This window comes from Etheostoma spectabile, chromosome 4 (genome assembly GCF_008692095.1).
Source record: "Etheostoma spectabile isolate EspeVRDwgs_2016 chromosome 4, UIUC_Espe_1.0, whole genome shotgun sequence".
NCBI classification, from domain to species: Eukaryota; Metazoa; Chordata; class Actinopteri; order Perciformes; family Percidae; genus Etheostoma; species Etheostoma spectabile.
In genome coordinates, this window is record NC_045736.1 from 25656510 (window position 1) to 25678962 (window position 22453).

Sequence of the window (22453 nt, forward strand, 5' to 3'; positions counted from 1 at the left end):
AAATGTGTCCAATTAAAGCAGGACATTTTAAGCAACTGCACTATAAATGTTTGAAATATTGTCATATAATTCCTGTCATACATTGTTAGTACGTTAATAAATGGTTCATAATTTAAAACAGATTTTAACTATTATTGCCCAAATCTGTGCAAAAACTGCTTATTGAGATACTGTATTGGTTATAATTGTACTTGTTATACTTATTATATAAAAGGCATTGCAATACAGAACGCTTTCCTTCATGCACTCAACAATCTGACTGAAGCCAATGCACCTAATACTGTTTTTCATTACTTTTGATGTGGATCGAAAGATCCCCATGCAGTTCTGACTATTGATTGACAAGCTGGGGTTCTAAGAGCTTTGACAAACAGATATAAGTGGAAATAATCCATGCTGGCCACATTGAGGGTAGTGTCCATTTATGTACATGAAGGTCAGTCAATCGATAGTTGGTATTAAAACAAGAAACACAAGGTGATCCTTTGTCAGATCAATGTGCTGGCAATCTATTGCTGTAACTCCACGAAGTTCTGACCTTTTCACTTGAATTCTGGATCACTCAGTGCCTTTTTTTGCCTGGTCTCCGTAAGCATCAATTTATAAATTAAACTGAATGCATAAACTATTTGCTAGAAGCATTTTTAACATACTTAAACATTCACAATGAAATGTCTGGATAACAATCCAGATGAACTTAGGTTACAACAAAGGAGATTCATTATTCATGATTCTTCCATGTAGCTGTTAGAAAGCTGATTTATGAATATGCTATAAACTACAAGTTCAAGTTAAATGGCACAGATTGTGTCAGGGTTATCCTTTCAGTTGTCTGTGTTTCTGTTGCCAATGAGAAGGTCTCTGTGCATGATAGTTGAGCACCATGGACAACTCCCCACCAAGTGCAATTTTATATACGCTGCAGTTTGAGTTCAGCACCGTGGACAGCTGCCACTGCTCATACTCTCTGTCATACGATATAGTCTAGTAGCCAACTAGGTGAACCCGGAAATGTTGAGTACACCAAAGTTTTATTGCAGAAATGTGAAGTATGGGTCCCCAGTATACGGAAATGACGGATGCTAATTTGCATATGTTGAGCAATTTGCATAATTAGCATAATTAGCATTATTAGCTTAATCGTCCAGTTTGACCACATATTTTGCACTGTATGGCCAATTTCTACAATATGTGAGTGGTTTTAGGGGTTTTAGAGGATGCTGATTCTTTTCTGGCTTTTTCAGATTTCAAAGAGCTAATATTAGTACTTATTGTGATTTATTTGGTAAGTTCCAATTACTTTCAGGCATAATTATAGGTTATTTTTATGGTAAACACATCTTACATTCAGAATCATGAGTGCTTTTGTGAATGTTGATGCATTGTTTTCAGGGTGTACTTAAGCTGAAGCTTAAAACTGGTCTGGGCCAACCGAGTCAGCCCGCCAGACGCAAGGCTAACCAAGAGGGCCTTACCTCCGCACTACACAAGCACACATTGGCTACCACCTTCAAGCATACTGCTATGACTCACAATTAATTAACAAAAGGCAGCTCATCAGCCTGATCCACCAGCTGTGGATATCTCCTTATTTTGGATGAGATAAGACTATGGGCCTAAAGGAAGGAGAGGAACTGATTATGCCCACCCAGGATTCAAGTCCAGTTGTCCTCCTGTTTTGTTACTTGTCAGCTGTGGTTGCAAAGCCGGGTTGAAACCTTGCACATCAGCAAAGTGCATTTGTACAGCTGTAGGTCTGGCCGTAGGCCTACCATTAGTGTTTCTGCAAAGGCAATGATGTGTGTGCTGCATCAACTTATACAACACCCAAGAGCACAAAGAGAGGGATGAAGGTCTGGAGAAGATGATGACAGAAAAGAAGAGGATAGTAAAGATGGTCTGCTGCTTTCCATAGCAGTGCCTGTAGGGGACACGTCTCCATGAAGCAAGCTAGTGACTTCAGTGCTGGGGACCTTTGGCGCTTTTTGGTAATCCATACCTGGCTGCATCAGGTTACAAAGTTCCTCTGATTGTACAGAGCCAGAAAGAAAGCCCTTGTTGCTTTTGTGATCTGTAACTTTGGGGCTTCTGCCTCTCCAATGCAGTGGAGAAGCTTACCAGGAACGACTCTTATGGCATTGAGTGCAGACACCTTCCCCTTCCCAACAGGATATGAGGTGGAATCACATCCCGAAAGAGCATGCTGCCAGAATGGGAACCACATTGGTCACCCAGATTCTCTGCAATGCATTTATGCTGAGAATGGTGCCATTTATCTGTAGGTTAGTTATTATACCAGCCTTCTACACCAATAAAGCATAAAGCACAAGACATCTGTGTCATCACTGAGAATGTGTAACAGTTGAAGCCCCATGTCTGACAACATGTAAGTTATAAGTGATATATCCGCCTCATCATGAGTGGCAATGCTGTCAGCTTTACTGACCATCATGATATTATTTCCTACATTGAAAGTACACAGGAGTTTGCTCAGCCTTTGTTTGTTGTGCTGTCCTTTCAAGACTTTGTCTCGACTAGGTAGAGGTGTAGTCAATGAGAGCTTGTACTCTGTGGAGCTCTGTCCTGCTCTTCTATGTCTCTCATGGTCCTTTGCAGACACCTGCAAATATCTGTCAAAGACAACAAATGTTTGGGTGTCGTAACAATTAAGCCGACGTCCTATGCTGGCTGCAAGATGCACCACTGTCCCAGACGATGGCCAAACACGATAAATGAGCTGGGACGCAATGACAACATCTGGTGGCTGGGTATGGCAGACTGGAACCATGAATTAGCTAAGGAACGGTTAGCCTGCACCGGCAAGCTGATGCTAATTTAGCTAACAGCTATTTTGACTAATCACTAGCTGACAGTTTGATTCAGCCTAAAATAACGTTATTCAAAGTAACACAGTACGAAAAGCAGCTACAGCTAACTAAGATTTTACAGTATAATAAAGACCATGTTTCGAGGATTGTATTTTAAATTTCAATTCAATTTTATTATAGTATCAATCATAACGAGTTATCTCGAGACACTTTACAGATAGAGTAGGTCCCAACAGTTCTAGTAGTTTCTCCAGAGCAAGCAACAGTGCAACAGTGCGAGGAAAAACTTCCTTAAATGAGCACAAGTAGAACTGACGTAACAGCTGTTATATATTTCAACAGTTATTTTCAGTTTTGAGGGTCTTTTACATGCTTCTCAGCTGGGTTAGCTGAATTAGCTGTCAGCTAAACTACAGTTAGCTTTCCAGTGGCGGTGAACGGACTTCTTTAACTATCTACGGGAACAGATTGTGCAGTATCGTAAGGTCATAAATCCACGTTCATCATGGTATCATCTGTGCATGCGGAACATCTTGCACATGCGCAGGACAGATCGTTTTACCAACAAGCTCTGTTGCAGAGCAACAACTTAAGTTATGTTGTACCAAAAATTATTGTTCCTTAAAGTTTTGGTGGTTTGTGATTAGCTTGTTCGATATGGCTATGAGCTAATAACGGCGGCGTTCTGTTTAAGGATGATATGCTATTTGGTGAAACTACTTTCTTTAATGATTACGTTTTCCATAATAAAAATGTTTCAACTACTTTAAAACTAGACTATGCTCCCTTGCTTTACTACATACTTATTACAACTACAACAGCTAGCTGCCACATCTTATTTGCAGGAAAACATGACCTAACCTCAAAAAATGTCAACAAATTTAGGTCATCAACATTCACATCAAGAGCAAGAGTTGAAATGTAAGGTTATAGTGTTTACCATGAAATAACCTAAACGTCCTGAGTTTAAAAAAATGTGTCTAAATGAATCCAAATTTGTTATAGAATTACCATTTTGAAGTCTGAAAGTGCCAGAATTGAATTTAACGTCCTCTTAAACCTCTTAAATCATTCCATATTGTAGAAACTGATGGCACAGGCAAAATCTAGTGTCGACCTGGCCAATTCTGCTAATTCTGAAATGTAAGATTGTGTTTAACATAAAATAACCTATAATTACGCCTGAAAGTAATTGGAACTTACCTAAATAATCACAATAAGTCCTAAAATTAGCTCTTTGAAATCTCAAAATGCCAGAAAAGAAATCAGCATCCTCTAAAACCACTTACATATTGTAGAATGGCCATACAGTGCAAAATATGTGGTCAAACTGGACGATTAACTACTAATGCTAATTATGCTAACTATGCAAATTGCTCAACATATGCAAATTAGCATCCGTCATTTTCTGTATACTGGGGACCATACTTCACATTTCGCAATAAAACTTTGGTGTACTCACATTTCCGGGTTCACAATGGGGCTCTATGGGCTGGCTACTAGACTAATAGACTCTGTCCAAACACATCACATCACACCAATCTTTGCTCCCCTTTACTGGTTACCTGGGATTCTTGGAATTGAGTTCAAGATTTTACTGCTTGTTTTTGAAGCCTTGAATGATCAGGCTCCTGCCTATTTCTGTGATCTGCTAAATCTCTATGAGCCTGATCGTTCCTAATTTTTCAGAAATCTGGACCTGGCCTTTGTCAGCTGTGGAACTGAATACTTACTGCCCTATTTTAAATATCTTCTTAAAACTCACATTTATCTTTTACCGTTTTCTAAACCTATGGTAATCATTGTAACGGTATTTCATAATTTAATCCGTTTTGAACTTCATTTACTTTTATTCTTACTTTTTTATTGTTAAGCAGCTTTGTTTTGAAAGGCGCTACATGAATGAAGTTATTGTTATTATGAATTTTCTAGTGAAATAGTTTAGAGCCTTCCAAGATAAACCCTGAATAATAATTTGAATAATATGTCTATCCATGTGTGTGTACTGTGAATTCAAGTCTCCTTCAGAGCACTACAGCCTTGTCTGGTTCTGCTTCACTGTTTTTGAAGACACTATGAGTCACACAAAAAGCCCACTGCAGGTGTCTTCATTCCAGGGAAGTTCAGGCTTTCAGAGAAATTCTTAATGCACTTATTTTGATAACAATGTGCAGGTCTTTGTCTACCTGTGCTGCCTAGCAATGCATCTAATGCACACTCTTTTGTAAAGCAGATATAAGCCTTGGCTTCCTCAGGACTGCTAAATACTATTCCAGATAAATATTCAAATTTGCCGGTAGAGTTCTCAATCAAATGCTAATTAAGTTGTTCTAAGGACATATGCTTGTAGTTGAGAGAAGTGTTATGTTGTGGATACCTCATGTAAATGGCCACTGAGTAACCGGGAAAGGTGAAGAGGTCTTGAAGTTGATGTAAACCCCAGGTGTAATGCCTGCTGGAGCGATAAGGCCCTGTTTGTTTTTCCCCTCTACTGCAGTAAGCTAAAAATTGACTGGCACTATCTGAGCCTCTGGTGATTATCTGACGTGCCAGAGGGTTCATGCTGCAAAGACTAATTGGTTTCATTAACTTGCACTCAAGATAAAAACAATTGCTTTCATGTAATTGAAAAGCTGATTTTCTTATCCCTCAGCCCTCACCCCCTCCACTGCCTTGTCTCATTCTCCTCCAGATGCTGTATTTGTACTCCAACCTGCCCCTTTGCCTCTGCATTTTAGGTTCATCTCACCACCAGCAGTACAAATTTATTAAAACGCCAAGGTGTATACCAACAAAACAATTGCACACTGCATTGCACCCCTGGTAAAAACATATATCTGATAAATCCTATTTTATTTTTTATTTTTTTATGGTGAGATACCCTTTTGCTGTGATATTTTAGCTTAGCTCTCTACAGAGAGAGCTCGTCAGTCCAACAGCTACAGTTTCTGCGGACAATGTTCAATGTTCAATTACCCCTTGTTTATTAACCAGCAAAAAAGCCGAAAACAAAGCATTCCCTGGTATGTCCCAGTTCATGTTATTAGATCATATATGTACAAAAACTATTATTGTCACTACCCCAGCTAGCAACTCCATCCCTAATCAGTATCATCATTATCATATCTATAATCAACACCCACAGCAATAACACTTCCAAAGCATCCACAGCAGCAATAACTGCAACAGAAAATGATGGCTGATGTTGACAGATGGCATACTTATAATTAAAAAGCACTTTTCATTCAAGAGGAAATCCAGAAAATCTGGTAAAACAGGGATCCAATAAGACAGCAAGAGTAGTGTGTGTTGGACTTGAAACATGGAACACACGCTCGCGAAAGTGCTCTTACTGAAAGAGCTGTAAATGGCAACGGGGCTTTTGTCAATGCCACTGAAAACGACACCATCTTCTCTTTTCATGCTGAAAAAGTTTCACTGACTTCACATTACTAACCATCCATTGCCACGAAGCACTTTATTCGTCTTCTCTTTTACAGTTTCAGTACTGTGTTTTCTTACTCTTTCAATAATTATTTTGCTACATGTGGCTTCTACTGTCTATTTTTACCCAGCAAGCATGGATTTTGGGATTTGCAGATGAAGAGATGTGTGATTTTATAATTACAAATCAAAATTTAATTTGGAATTAAAATAGCCCCACATCCTCACATGCCCTTCACCATACTTTGAGATTGGCATGGGGAACTTTCCATAAGATCAACTCTCAATGCAAATCAAACCAGCTATTAAGCTAACTGAAATAAAACCATGCCAATCTCTAGGTATGGTGAAGGCTATGTGATGATATAGGGTTAGTTTAACTCCAAAGGCCAAGGGAACTTTGTCAGGATGCATAGTATCCTGATCCATGAAATAACTGGCCTTTAATAATAAAAATGTGCCTGTCTCTATGAGAAATTAACATAGGGGTGTATACACTTATGCCCCCTGTATTTTAATTAAGAAAATGTATTTATTTTCAATACAATATTCATTCACAAAGAAAATTGGTGTCCTTAAAAAGGCTGAATTTTCCTATTTTTTTAATTAAGGCATTAAGATTAATTTCCAAAAGATGTTTTTTTATTCCTCTTTTTAATCAACTTAAGCATGGCTGTGTAAACTTTCTCAAGCCACTGTAAATGTTGCAACTGTGTAGGTACATCTCATGAATACACTGTGGTTTTCTAATATTAGGTATTTCTGAGTGCTGAAAAGCATGCACAGTGTAGGTATAGGTAAAGGAAACGTTTGACAGCTTGGTAAACGTACACTTTCTTGCCGATAGTTAAATGAGAACATGACACTCTTATGTCTGTATGATAAATATGAAGCTACCACCAGCAGCCCACTAACTTCCCAAAGTCAGCAAAAAGACTGAAAACAGGGAGAAACAGCTTGCCTTGACAGAGACATCCAAAAGTAACAAAATCTGTCTACAACCAGCAGAAACTCCAGTGAGGTACTTCTCCCAACCAAGCAGTGTGACATAAACATCTGTAAAACTGTAATTCATCATTTATACACGTTGGCTTTTGTACAGATTAACCAATCAAGATATCATGTATTCTTTAGTACACTTTAGAGGTGCTGATACTTTGTTAACTTTGAACAAAACCAGGCTGTTTCCCCTGTCTCCAGTCTCCAGTGCTTAGCCAGCTGCTGGCTGGAGCTGGACCCAAATGTCAGACTTTTCCTTTTAACACAAGATGAAGAACAACAGCAACACAGCTGAGACTTTGGTGTCCCTCAGACATCATTAGTGACACAATAAAAACAACAGTGGCTTATTATTTATGATCTTATATATATCATTATTTTAAAATGCAGTCTTTACAGCCATGTGGCAGAAGAGCATGCCACCATCACAGAAACTAAACATCCCCATCTACCTATTGTTTTTTTCTCCTGGTATCTCAGAGATGTGTCCAGGATCTTTAATTAAGTCTGCAGTGTCAGGAGGGAATGTCCACATTACTCCTCTGACATTTCAGCTCCAATGATATGGAAACCAGAGTACACAGATTCCATTAAGTGTGCAGGGTGCGTGGCAGCAGAACACGGGCCACCCGCGGGATTCCTAAAGTGGCATTTCCTTGGCCTGTCATATCGTCTCTGCAAGTAATAAAATCAAGTTTGGCTCCATCACTTCTAGCTCAGCACTGCATGACATATTGTTGAAAATAATGTGCAGCGGGGACAGCGGTGAGGACAAAAATGCAAAGTTCTTGATTTACTTTGCAGTTTTTGAATCAAACAGCTTTCACTGAGACGATGATTAGATGGAAGATATAGCAATTGCTTAATTAATGAGGTTTTTCCACCAAAATCTTATTTTACTGTCTTGTTTATTTCTATACAAGAATATATTCAAAGCACTGCTTCTAACCAGCTCCGCACAAGTGCAGCATACCTGACTGAGCTTTACATCATTCCTTATTTCCAGCCCAACTGCCTCATTAGAGAAATACTTTCCTCACAGCTTCCATTAAAGGATAACATGACCTGATTTCGGCTCAAATTACAAATCATTAGATCCTCACTTTTAGGGTTTTATTACTACCAATGGAGAATATTTCTCTACTACAGTTCCATAATGCATAATGGTTAACGTTTGAAAGGTCTGATGCACTATTATATAAAATCAGATCCCACATAGACCTGGTTAGGGTTTCGAAAGGAGCCTTGTCTTTGCGTGTAAAGTCGCAGCCAATAAATGAACATACATCCTCTAGACTAGAGGGCCGTGTCAGCCAAGCTGTCAGAGGAGCAGGTGGATTGTTTCTGAGCCGAAACACTCGAAGACAATTGAAATCTTTGTGTGCTACCTCACCGGAATAAAGCTTGAAGTGGGATTATCTAGTTATCTGCTTATACCCTTGATATCTGCTATGATTGACTCTGCAACCAAAAAAAGAACAAAAAAGCAGAAGTGATGATAGCACAGACAAATACAGAAAAAATACTTTTAAGCAAAGGCTAAAGAGAGGGTGCTTCGGGCGCATAAAGATGATTTATTTCTAATTCTCCTGAAAACAAAACAAATGGTGCTAACTGCTCAAAGGCAGCAACAGCATACAAATACATTAAACTTCAAGGCCACATATCCTATTAATTACACAGTAAAAAAGCCTTGATTCATAACAGACAAAGCCATTTTGTTACTATGGCTTCAATAGCATGCTTACATGTAAAGACCTTACACAGCAAGTCAATAAAGGATGTCAACCTCATGAACCTGCTGCTCAGTGCCTCAAACCTTTTCTACAAGGTGAGCAAAAATTTATCACTCTGTCCTGTTTTTACATGGAAAAAGTTTGGCCGGGTTTAAAAATGGGGATGCTCAGCAACCTAAATTTCATTTGGCCTTGACAGGTTGATGCCATATTTACGGTGTGAAATATAATGCAACGAGATGTGGCTATTAGAATGGCTATAGCTCTTTTTGATCAGAGCCCTCTGCAGCACAGAGCTGTCAGCGGAGCTCCGTGAGCTTTTTTATTGGGTCTGAGATGTACAGCTCATCAGGGAGCTGGAGTAACGGATAGATGGATCCTCTGGGGTTCACATACACAAGTGCAATACAGACAAGCTCAATAGGTCTGGATGTTACTACAGTGTTGCTTAAAGGAGAATTCCGGTTGATTTCAACACACAGCTCCGTTGTTTGTAAATTTGGAGTGCTGTCAGTAGCGAGAAAAAAGAAAACAATCGGCTTTGACTGCACCAAGTTATCTTCCTGCTACAGTTTGCACCCACAGGGCATGTTTTAATGTGCTTTTAGCCTTGTAACATGTTCGAAATGTCATAAAGTGCCTACCCATGTGAAGTGATTCCTTTGGAGTGAAAACAGTGAATCTGACTGCAGTAGATGTGACAGAAAGGCATGAAAGTTTTGCTAATTCAGCTGTGTTTAGTTCCTGTGTTGCGACGGCAGTTAGAGTGCTTAGGGACCGTCTACAAACTACAACACAGAACAGAGATACAATCAAAAAAAAAAAAAAAAAAAAGGCATATGCTTATTTTTTAGTAAGTGCTGTTGTACTACTAGCAGGAGACACGTTATAATTGAGGTAGGTTTGGAGACACAAACGTCTTTAATCATTAAATTAACAAATGTTTTTAATGTATCTTTTTTCTGTGTTGCAGTTTGTATACGGCCCTAACTCTCTAACTGCAGTCTCAACACCGGAACTAAACCGCTGAATTAGCACAACATTTATGCATTCCTTTTACATCTACTGCAGTCAGATTCACTGTGTTCACTTCACATGGGTAGGCACTTGTGAAGAGGCTAAAAACACATTTAGAACTTGCCCTGTTTAAGTGTCCTGGGTGCAAACTGTAGCAGGAGGATAACATGGTGTAGGCAACACCAATAGTTTTCATGTTTCTCTCAACTGACAGCACTCCAAATTTAAAAACATCGGAGCTACGTGTTGAAATCGGACCGGATTCCCCTTTAACTTATGGTTAACAGCCCTGTACAGTTTGAAAAAGGTGACAAACACACTAAACGTGTTTCCCTCCAGTCACATCTTTTGAAATGCTTAAATGAGACAAGATATTATATGGAAGATATTTGCAACTTTGGTATTATAGGATTGTGTCTGCATTCTGATTGGTTTTTGAGATATTGTGCTAGGAAGTTTTCACTTCCTAGAAAACAAAACTGACACACATTTGTCAGAACAACAGGCACCCTAAAGGAACTCTAGATTCAATTTTAAAATCTAGCTTGTTTTTTTTAGAACAGTTGTTTTTCAGAAAGAATATCAATTTAATAATTACTGACTAAAGTTATAATATGAAATATGTGGAAACAGACCACAAGTTAGCAAGAAGATTTATTTATTCACTAAAACATTTTGGACAAATCACTGACAGATTTAACCCGTTCTATCAATTTCTAAAGAAGCTTTCTTTCTTTATTTGACATTCTTTTTCTGTTTGCTGCAGTCCTTTCTGTCTGCTGTTTGTCTTTTAACTGCTCCTCTGGTCTCTTTTCTAGTGCCAAACTTGCCTCTCTTTGGATCAACTAGAGTTATCTCTGAATGAATGTAATCCCCATCATCATTTAATCACTACTGAAGAATGCAAGTTACAAGCAAAGCAGACAGGGACCCAGCTAAGAGCATGGTTCAATGTTTATAGCAGCAAAACATTTTATCTCAAATTTCTACAGATGACGACTCTGGCCTTAAGTGTTGTCAACTCAGTTATTATTGAAAACAATAATATTTCTAACAAATATTAGAACGAGCAGTGTAATTATCTTTATTTCAAGAATGCTAGCTTATGGTAAAAATGTACTTTACAAGTTCAAACAGCATAACAAATTACTCTCAACTTAGTTGGCAACTGTAACAGTTTTTGTTTACAATGTCTGTAATTCAATCAAGAGAGACGAAAGAAGAGACTGAAAGAGTTATGAAATTAAAGTTATTGACATAGCCATAATAGGAAAGTTGAAGACAAATGAGGCGATTAGACTCCATTGTGACATCTATTCTAAGGCTTTAGTGATGCCATGAGCTGAACAGAAATATTCCCCCTGTGGAAACACTGGTTGCGGTGGAAGGGTGAAGAGCAATGGCAAAGGGTCTGGACTTCTGGAAGGACCAACTGGGAACACTGGTTATTATGGAGACCAGAGATGAATGGGGTGAAGGAAGGTTGCATAGATCTGACACAGATAAAATAACTGACAGCAGCAGGGAAAGGAAATTTTCAAATTTGACAGCAGCAACATGAAGGGCTCACAAAGGTCGGGTCAAAATCCGATTGGTTCAACTGAAAGAGTGAGTCAACTGATTGAGTTGGAGGTGGGAACAGAGAGAGAGAGAAAGAGAGGGGAGTGATACAGAGAGGGAAGGAGAGAGAGAGAGAGAGAGAGAGAGAGAGAGGAAGGGAGAGAGAAAGAGAGACAAAGAGAGAGACAGATAGACCGACAGACAGAGACAGACAGACAGACAGAAAAAATAAATAGGGAAAGCATAAACACGGTCAGTCTTCCTGATTGAACCTATGCTAAGCTTCATTGAAATGATCATTTGTGAGGTTTCAAAATGTCAAATTTTGCCAATTTCATTAATTCTTCAGAGCAGTAAGGTGAAACCGTAAAGAGGCGAACCTGATTGGTCCCCTGTGAACATTTCTGTTTTCAAATTATAGGCCCAATTAGAAAAAGGAACCTCAACATGGGAATAACTTGTCAAAGAACAGTTTCATGTAAATAACAAATTTTAGACATTTCAAAAATCACTTTATAATTCTAAGGTCTCAAATTTTTTCTCAACTAAAGGTTTCAAAATTTGAAAAGTTAAGCAGAAGTGGAAACACACTTGAAAACATGTCCAGTATATGTACATACTGTATTTCTAAGCAGGTAGACACATCACAGACAACAACACAGCAGCAGCTTCCATTGCTTCATCTATGGTAGCCGGAGAAGAATAAGAACATAGGCTGGACCAAATAACAATGAAAAACCCAGTGAGTTCTCCAGCCCAGATTCAGCTCCATTGTGCCAGCTGACATTGACAGAAGCCCTGAGCCTTCCTATATGAGGAGCCTCTAATATCTCGCAGCCTGCTGATGACTGTGCCCTTTCTTCCCCTTTTCCCCTTTGTGTCCAATCCACAGATTCGATTTACAGGCCTTTAAAAATGATTCAAACTTTTATTGTACTGCTCACTGAACAGAACACCACCGAAATGAAATATAGGAGCAACAAGGCAGACATATTTTATTTGAAAGTTTTACTCACTTCTAATGTCACAGCTGGCACACAGTGGGGGGTCAGACTTTCATTGTTTTAGTTGTTATCTCCATTTTGCTAAGGCTATTAAATATATATTTTTCCTATGTTCACAGGGGAAATGGGCAGCACTTTTTAAGGACACTGATATATAGCAGATGGCCATGAAAAATGTTGATTGAAGTTTGAATGTGTTTTGATTATTTCCCTGCATCTTCTTTTCCTCTGACCTGTCTCCCTTCGCCATGCCTTTTTCCTTTCTCAAGGCCAAGGCAGAGAAATAGAGTGTGGCCAGATATAGATTCATTTGAGACAAGATGCCAATAACCCACATTTATGATTCATTTACTTACTTGAAAGCTTCCTCTAATGGCATGCTACATTATGTATATTAAGATAATTATTCAGACCTCACATTGTGTAAATATGGCAAAATTGTTCTGAGAGCAGCAGACGATATCCAGCCTTGCCAAGGGGCACTGCATTATATAAACAGTACAGTAGAAATGCATTAATGTACTGGTTAGGAAGGAAGAGGTTTGGGATGGTCGGTAGACTGCAGGTAGTAAGCAGTAAACACATTTCATCATCTCTCATGGTAGTGTTACAGTCAACTCATTGATTTGCTCACATATAGAGGAGCAGCAGCTAAATCACACTTAGGAAATCATCTTTGACTTAAAATGTCACCAGTGGATTTCCATGTGTAAAAATGGGCAGAGGAAATGAACGTTAAGAGAAGAGGACAGCCTTGTCAGGAATGTCAACATGGATTTCCTGGATTAGTATTTGGGGGCAGTGGTGCAGAGTGACTGAAGCTGCGTTTGTGGCTACGGGAAGGTAATTAATTTAAAAACGTTTGTAACACACCCTGCTCTGTCTGATACGATGTAGTGATGGAGGAGGTTATCTGAGCAGGCCATGCTCAGAAACTCTTTTCATTAGGCCGGCATCATCAATGCCTGTGCATCTTTTCTCCAGATCTCTCTTACTGTCATTATCTGCCGCTTCTGAAAATGCCGGACCGTGTTTCTTAACAGCCTCCAACTTCCACCACTTAAGATTCATCCCGCTAAAGTCCAGAGCAGTCAATTTACCAGCATGCTTTAATAGATGAGTCAGGAGCGAGGACTTAGCTGGAGATTGGAGCCGATTGCGCTCTTGTTCTGTTCATTTACGCAGACCCAAGTTAATTTACTCCTGAGCAGCGATCCATTGGACACACGCTATCTGCTACCAGCCTCTTCCTGACCCCACTCACGCCAGGGGACAAAAGAGAAGTGATTGTTTAAACAAACTGTTTTGTCTTGTGGCATGTGCACACGTGCTTGTTTGTTTGTGTGTGTTTGTGTGTGAAACAGAGATAGGGAGAAAGACAAGAAGAGTAGAAGAGACAGATGTTTTTATCTGTTGCAGGCATAATAAACAAGATGAGTAACAGGAGGATGAGATCAGCAGCAGAAGAGAAAGATGGTAAGAGGTAGGATTGATGTGGATAGCAGAATGTGCTTAATGTAAGTCAGCAATTGATTCATTGCTCTATAAAAGGAGAAAGTATGCAATCTAATTCTCTAATGAAGCAGCTGCATGGACAGCTGCAGCATCTCATCTTACCAGTTGTTGCACAAGATGCAATGGACATGCAGATGAAACGGTGGTTTCATGCACTGTACTTTTCCAAAAGTTACCCACATGTTTCATTCTGGAACGGTTTTGCAAATGAACCAAGAGGAGAAGTAAACAAAAAAGCAATAGTTTCTCAGATAACTCATGATTTAGTCTCACTTTGCCAGACCTTCCTTCACAGCACTGCGGAGGAGGGTCTGCTAGTCCACACAATTTGACGGGATGGGAGAAACACATGCTCTGGTTTGTTGGCATTTCTTTAAACCAATCACAATCGTCAATGGCGGCGTTAAGCACCGTGCAAAATAGTCTCGGGAAGGAACTTGTTTTGGTGGAACGTGTACGTTCAAAGGTTGTTGTCAGATTGTACAGATAGTCTAGCTATCAGTCTGGATTTACCTTGCAGAGATCTGAGGAGCAGATAACAATAATCCTCATAAATCAACCAGAGTTCAAAATTCCAACACAAAAAAAGCGGAAAACACCGAGACATCAAGGCTGAAAAGACTCCACTCCTTCACAATGACGTTTTGAGCTTAGTTTGGTCACAAACAAGATACTTCATGTACTGTAGTTTAGCATCTTATACACTGACATTGTGTGAGAGTCTACGATTTTAGAGAGTTAGCTCCAGAGCCCCTTGCTTACATTTCTGCGAGGGGGTCAAAGGTGACAGATGAGCTTGTGACAGGTGAAGCAGGCACTTGTCAGCAGCTGTTCCACAGAAACGAAGTAACCATGGCAATCCGGTATGTCAGCTCTGGAAACCTGAACGCAAACTGTTGGCTCGTCTATCATTATTCTGCTATGGATATGCCAGCTGGAGAAAGAGCCACAGAGTAGACTTCAAAACATCCAAAACAATAACACATCTTGTAGAGTCAAAATGAATAAAACTGCTCACAATTTTGGAAGCAGGGCATTGGATTTCCTTTATAAATGTTTTAAAAAAAATCCAGCAATATTTATGATCATCCACTTTTATGGTTAATCTATAACAAAACCATTAGGCATGCATTAGTGAGTGAAGTATATTTGACCTAATCCTGGTCCTCACTGAGAAGTCAATAGCCTGCATTCAGCCTTCCTAAATAAAAACTATAGTCTGGCAATGTTTTTGCACCAGTCACTTGAGTACCACTTTCAAGACCCTCTCTCTCCACCTCCTTCTAATTGGGACATTCATAACTCGAACATGATCCCTCTGTGACTATTTTAAACCTCAGGGACACAGACGAAGTTGTAGGAGACAGTCGAGGAGGGAGAGAGACGAAGAGAGGTAAAACAGACAGTCGCATTGGGAACAGATATATTGCAATGGGTACAGTAAAAGGAAAAGTGACTTTGCCTCTATAGCCAGTCCTCTCCACAGTAGTCCCAAGAGAATGAGTATCCGTCTATTTACCGCTTCTTCAAATGACCTTTATATTCATTCAGTTTGAATGTTATTTGAGCTACAGCTAGATTCTTAACATGCTTCAAATGGGCTTATCAAATTTGTGTTTTGATAATTACATCAAAGCAAGAAGCAAATGTATAAAAACTGGATTAGTGGCGCCATGGCAGCTTCTATGAAAACAGCCTGCTATGCAATTTGGCGTCCTACTGAGTGCACATTTAAGGTACAGACTAAAATCTGAATAAAACCGTTTTCAAATGCCACAGTGTTCCTTTTTTGCTACTTACTTCTGAGTCACGCACAACCGCTGAATATAACAAAAGGTCCAATTCAAGCATTTATAAAAAAAGGATGAAACCTTCTCTACAAACTCCAAAAAAAAGTCTGTCGGCGTGGTTCTACCTTCTCCGTTTTGACAGCTGGCTGGTACAAACCAAGACTGCTGCAGTATTATAGCTTTGGGCATATGTGCTGTGTTTTTAAGATAAATGGCGTCATGTTGAAGACTCTCCACAACACTCCACCTCCTTTGTCACCTAGTCAGACTCTCAGGCTGCTCTGGATCAGCTGTCTGGCTGAGGTGAATGGCAACATGAGAGGTGGGGTGGTTGTCAGAAACCGTTCCCAGCAGCCCTTGGCCACTGCGGCTTATCACACACCCTCAAGTGTCTTATATCTCTGCTGCTCTCATCACGCCCTGGGATCTACTGAGAAGTACAAAGGAAACTGTTTCGCAAAATGATTCCCTCAGTTGAACCAAGATGTTTCACATTGCTCCCAGGAAAATGCACCGGAAAGGTTTTAGCTATGGCAACACTGTCAAGGCAGGCTAATGAGAAGAGACATGTTAAAATGATTAAAATGCAAAGACCTTTGCATTTTCCCCAGAGCTTTTGAAGGCTATTCCCCCCAGTCCTTTTAAGTGGTTTGAGACGTTACATGTCTACAATTTGAATCCAATTTATAGACATATTGACCCATGAAAATCACATGCAAATGGGATCAGTCGCATCCGGGTTAAGAGAGCGATCTTGGCAGTGGGTAAGAACTTTACGGCTCACAAATAGCAAACGGATGGCTGGACCTGCTTGATTCCCTCCTTCTCTTTCTCTTTCTCTTCCTCTTCTCTCTCTCTCTCTCTCTCTCTCTCTCTCTTCTCTATCTCAATAACTCAGCCCTGGCATGAATATAAATGGAGACTGGTGAAGAGCAGGGACCGGGTGCCGGTGAATGGCTTTCTGCTCGGCCTCCGACAGCAGCGCTCCCCTAATGGGTTCAGCCTGACTGGATTCAATCATGTCCCCTGATACCCTGTGAAGAGGATGCAAATTGTCAATCAGACCGCTCTCCCCTCCCCTCATGCTGCCCCATCTTTCGCTGCTGTCTTTACCTTGTTCCCTGTGATCATCTTGTCATCATTCACCTTGCTCTTACTCCCCATTTTCTCTCCTTACATCCTTTTGCATATTAGCCCCACCTCCTACTTCACTGTCAGGCCTGTCTCAATCTGCCCCAAAGATATTGACATTAACTTAATCCAGGTTGAATGAAATATTGAGCGCGGAGAAGGTTGTGTACATGCAAAATTTATAAATTAATAGTAACGCAAACTATGAAGAAAGCATTTCATGTAGGATGCTTTTTTTGAGTGTTTGTGCTGCATGTAAATGTCAGTTGCATTTTAAATAATAAAGCATCCTTCCTCTTTAATAATGGGGAGATAAACAGAAGATTTTACATGAGCATTTCTATTATTTCATACAGGTTCACTGACTCGATACACACTGAGTAGCCCAATAATAATGAAAGGATAATTATGTTTTTGTTTATTCCAACCATTTTAGGAAAACAGCAACAGCTATGAGGAGATGACATATTTCGATTTGTAAAGGTTAATGTATTTGTTGGATTGTCCCATGATTCAATCCTATTTCATTAGCTTAATGTAAAAGCAATCAGACTGTGAAAGCTCTTGCTGGGAGGGCAAACACAATGAGGAGAAAATTGAACTTATTTCCACACTGGATGACAACGTAATCCACCCCGTGGGCTACAGGTACACCCAGCTTCCTTTGAAATAGAGGGATTTCTTCATGAAGCTACGACACACAAGGAAGAATTTGTGATGTGTGCCTCAGCCCAGTTTAGAAAATTAACTAACAATGTAAAGATCAACAAACCACTGACAGACATGTTCAAATTTAATTCATTCACTAAATTAATATCCACCAGCCATTTTCATATTATATCAACATTTGTAGCACCATGAGCCTTTTTGGTAAGGTTACTAGGAAAACTCAGCCCAGAGTAATTTTATTCTCTCCAAAACAAGTTTCTTTTTTCTTTTTGAAGAACTATACAAAAAAAAACTTTTGTCTTTGTCTGTCTCCCGCAACTTCATTGCAACAAACGTACAAAAAACATTACAACTTTTACTGCAATTTTTTACAAAAGCTCCCGCAACATCAGGCATTTTGGGCTGCAATAATCTTAAAAAGAGGTCAGAGAAATCCTGGAGCAACTTGATATAGGTCACTTCTCAGTGCCTTTCTAAACAACCTATATGTGTGTTTTCTTAAAGTTAGGATACACTACTTTGATTGGGTTGCTGAAAGATCATGGCCATGGCTTGGAAAGTTACGTTTTGGGAATGGATTTAGGGTTATAGCAATATTGACGGTCAGCTGTCTCACGTGCCAAACACTTTGTACGCCCAACACACATCACAGGTAACAGAATAGGTAAGTTCAGAAAGCAGAAAAAGAGTTAACTAACTGCAGCTAAGATGCTGACATGTTTCTCTCTGTGGAAGAGAGTCGCAATATCAAACAAATTTCCACACTTGGTGACAACTGAATTTATCCTGTGAGTTACAGGTGCACCCAGACGTCTTATAAATTTGAAGGAGTTCTTCACTTGTGAAGAGGATAGCAACAAGCTGGAAAAGGTTATCTATATATATATGGCTATACATTATATGTATATATATATATATATATATATATATATATATATATATATATATATATATATTATATATATATATATATATATATGTATGTGTGTGTGTGTATTCATATACATATACACATCAATATATATACTGTATGTATGTACACAAAATACTAGATGGGTTGCAGTGCTACCCATCTGGAACAAGGAACAAGGAAATTAAGCTATGACATGCACGGGTTTCCTTGTGGTCACATTTCTCCGCTCAATTTCTACCATTTCACAGCTCACACAATCAGAAACATTCACTACCGCTCCTCTGCATCTACAACAAAGTTGAAATAGAACAATATGGTGCTGCCACGATCAATGACGGGGGGGGGGAGTGCAATTAGCTGTGATGAATTGCAGGACTCTTTAGATACTCTGTAAATAATTGATTTTAAAAAGAAACATCTGATGTAGGCATTTCAAAACTACACGCATCAGTGTCAGAAGGTGATGTATGAAAGCCCGGTTAAGAGCCCATTTCCCTCCCGTTCCAGCGGGAGAGGAGAGGAGAGGCTACAGTAAATAACCACTACATCGCCGGAGGGGGAAAAGGGAGCAAGTGGAGAGAAGGGTAGAAAATCCCCTTTACTCTCACCACCTTTCTTTTTCTCTCTCTCTGCTTCCTCTTTACACTACTTCATGCATACATTTTCACCTGCTTCCTCCTTCCGCCCTCTCATCGCTCTTCTGTATGTCTCAATCTCCCTTACTTTCTTGCCCTCTCAATCCTGCTCCTTTCATTCCTGTGTGCCTGCCGGACGGTTGCTGAAAGGAAGGTGGAATTGGATGCCTCCCTCACAGAGCTTTCCTTTGAGACTCGTCGGAGATTTTGTCTTTGCTGAAGTGAGTTGTTACAGCTCACTGGCTCATCGTCATCTAAAACATCAAATGTCTGTCAGAGACAGAGTTCAAAGCATTCAGGACAGCAAACCTGCTCCTATCACATTCATTCGACTTTGAGTTAACACGTAATGATTCATCTACGATACACTATGGATACATTTCTTTGATGATTTTTCATTTCCTGTTGTGATTACAGGGGTGAGTGAACATGGCAAGTTTCTCTGGTTCTGTACTGGTTTCAACTGCAGTCATTATCTAGATTTGGTGTGTCACTCTAATAGATGTGGGCTGTATAATGATGCTTTTAGTATGGCTGAGTCATCCTTAGTACCTCTCAGTGAAGAGCTAGTATTCGCTCTCCAACTCCATTGAATCGTATTGGAAATTTTTTCCTGAATGTATTTTTAGCAGAGGGAAAATGCTGAACAGCATTGTCTCACAGCTGATGTGAAAGGTCACTTAAGGTCCTCCATATTAAACTGACCTGCTAAGTCACCGGTACATACATGGCGGTGATGGCTGACATCACACCTCTTGTTCCTCCCAATCACTCCACAGCAGAGAAACAGAGGGTTAATCACTTCCCACAGGTTGAACCCATCTCCTCTTATCTCCCTCTTTTCTGCTTCTCTTTGAGTGATGGACAGGCAGCTTGAGCTGTTATAGAATGCAGCCAGAGTGGTCAAAGGTGAGTGAGCAGAATAATCCCTTCATGAAACTCTCCTCCCCCACTGAAGCAAAGCAGGCGTAAGGAAGGTCAGCGTGTAGGCTCTGTCCCTCCTCAACCTCAGCCAAAGATTGTACTGCTCTATTCACTCTCTTACCTTGAGAAGCACACAGCTGGCTTATCACCCTGGAATGGGCTGTGCAGCATGAATGCAGCAGAAGAGAGTGGCCAGATCAACGTTTGAATGGGGATTGAGTGTGAATGCCTTACCTGTTCCTTGTTACCTTCCACAATATTCTCTCTATTCTATATTTCTTGTTTCTCTCTCAACAAATTGTGTTGCTGCAAAGCTGCACTAATGAATATTCTTATATTAACAATGTAACAAATTACTATGTGTAAATATCTCACAACTCTGCAGTTCCCCTCAGCTACAGACGCCATGGTAATTTGCTAAAAGAAAAAAAAAACAAGCCTAAAGATGAAAACAATAACTTTTGGACTACGATCAAGGCTCATATTGCTCTGATAAACCTATATTACACACCTCCTGTCCAGCACCAAACATCAGGCACACAAAGTTAGTGGCAACGGTGAACACAGCAGCATTTAGAGCCAGACTTTTCCCACAGGAGCTATTGGAGATGAAAAAAAACAGATAAACAGAATTTATTGGTAATGCCGGTTTCTGTCGGCTGGATGTATAAATAGGCAAATGTAATATATTATCTTGTTAATGTGTCTTATTAGATATGTCTTTTTTACAGCTTGTTCCAATGCACCCCGGCTGGCCAAAAAGAAACAGTTAATACAGGTTTGCAAAATCAACACAAATAGTTGAATGTGAAAATAATGTAAATGTGTTTTGTTGCTAGGTAACTTCTTATGGATATTTACAACATTCATATTTCACCAAATTGTCTCAATCTGTATTATAAAGAAGTCAGATAAATCACTCACACTTTCTCATGCTGACTTCTTGATTCATTTGTGATCACTTAAAGGTGCCCTGCCACACGTATTTCATTACTTTATGGTAATGTCTAGAGTTCTACCATGGACTCTGTAACATTTTTTTGTGGAAAAAATGCTTTGGTTACCTTGTTTCAAGCCATTCTAGTGTGGTATAGAAAACCTACAGGAGACTCAGCTTGATTTGTGCCAGTTCTCATCAATATTCAATGAGCTAAGCTGCTTGACTCTAAAAGGCTAACAGCTAGGCAATGAGAGCCTAGCCATCCGTATCCTTTACCCAGCTCAACTGGGCGAGCTCATGAGTAGTAATGAGCTCAGGCAACAGGATGTCAGACTGACCAGCTTTTGTAATTGGCCTGATTTCTACGCTTATTTCTGTTTAGTGTCTAGAGCTGACAAGGAGTTAGCAGGTCATTTTCACATTCACAACATAACTCAAACACATATGGACCTAACGTCTTAAAAAAAAAAACTGACAGCTGTCATTTAGAGGAAACCAGGAGAAATTACATCTAATTATCTACGCCTTTTCAAAATTGAAAAGCAAAAGGTAGGGGTGCAGTTTTTTGTCTCCTCACGCTTTTTTCTCTCAGTGAGTCCCCTGTCTCATCAGTTTAATAGCAGTGTATTGAGCAAAGCATTTCCACAGGTGGTCTCCTCGGGCCAGAACCCAACCCCACTGTCCCTGGTCCAATTACAAAAAGAAGGAGAGGACATTTTTATTGGTCTGTGAGGGGACATTTCCATGGCTGCCATCATCTCCAGGAATAGGGTCGTCTAGCGCTCAATTACTCCTTCATCCTGAACTGGCAAGGGAAAGAAAACGTCCCCTGCTGAGACCTGGTGAGTCCCAGCGCATTACCAGCACAAAATTTCTGACCTACTTCAAACACAGAAAACCCACTTCTTATTTTCACTGCTACCTGCAGTATATGATTGAATATGTGCCGAGCAATATTCCCTTGGAGTTTGGGTAGAAAGGCACCAGCACATAGACTCTTTAATAATACTTTTCATTAAAGACATAAACACATAAAAAAGCATTTTAAGCAATGTCAATATGTTTGAGTGCAAATATGCCATAAGTAAAAAATTATCTCAAAGGTAAGCATTATTAAAAAATTGAAAGCCAATTTAATAGCAATAATAAAAAATGATTTGTACAGTACTTTACAAAACTCCCTTCTTTTTTTTTTTCTCCCTTCTGTTCTGGTTTTCAACACAGTGTGTACAGTATGTATGCAAAACAGTGCTTACTTAGATTTAGTTCTAAATAGAACAATATTACAAGATATAAAAGTAATTGAAAATGTGTTTCTCCAGAATTGTACTTACATTGAGACAGTCTT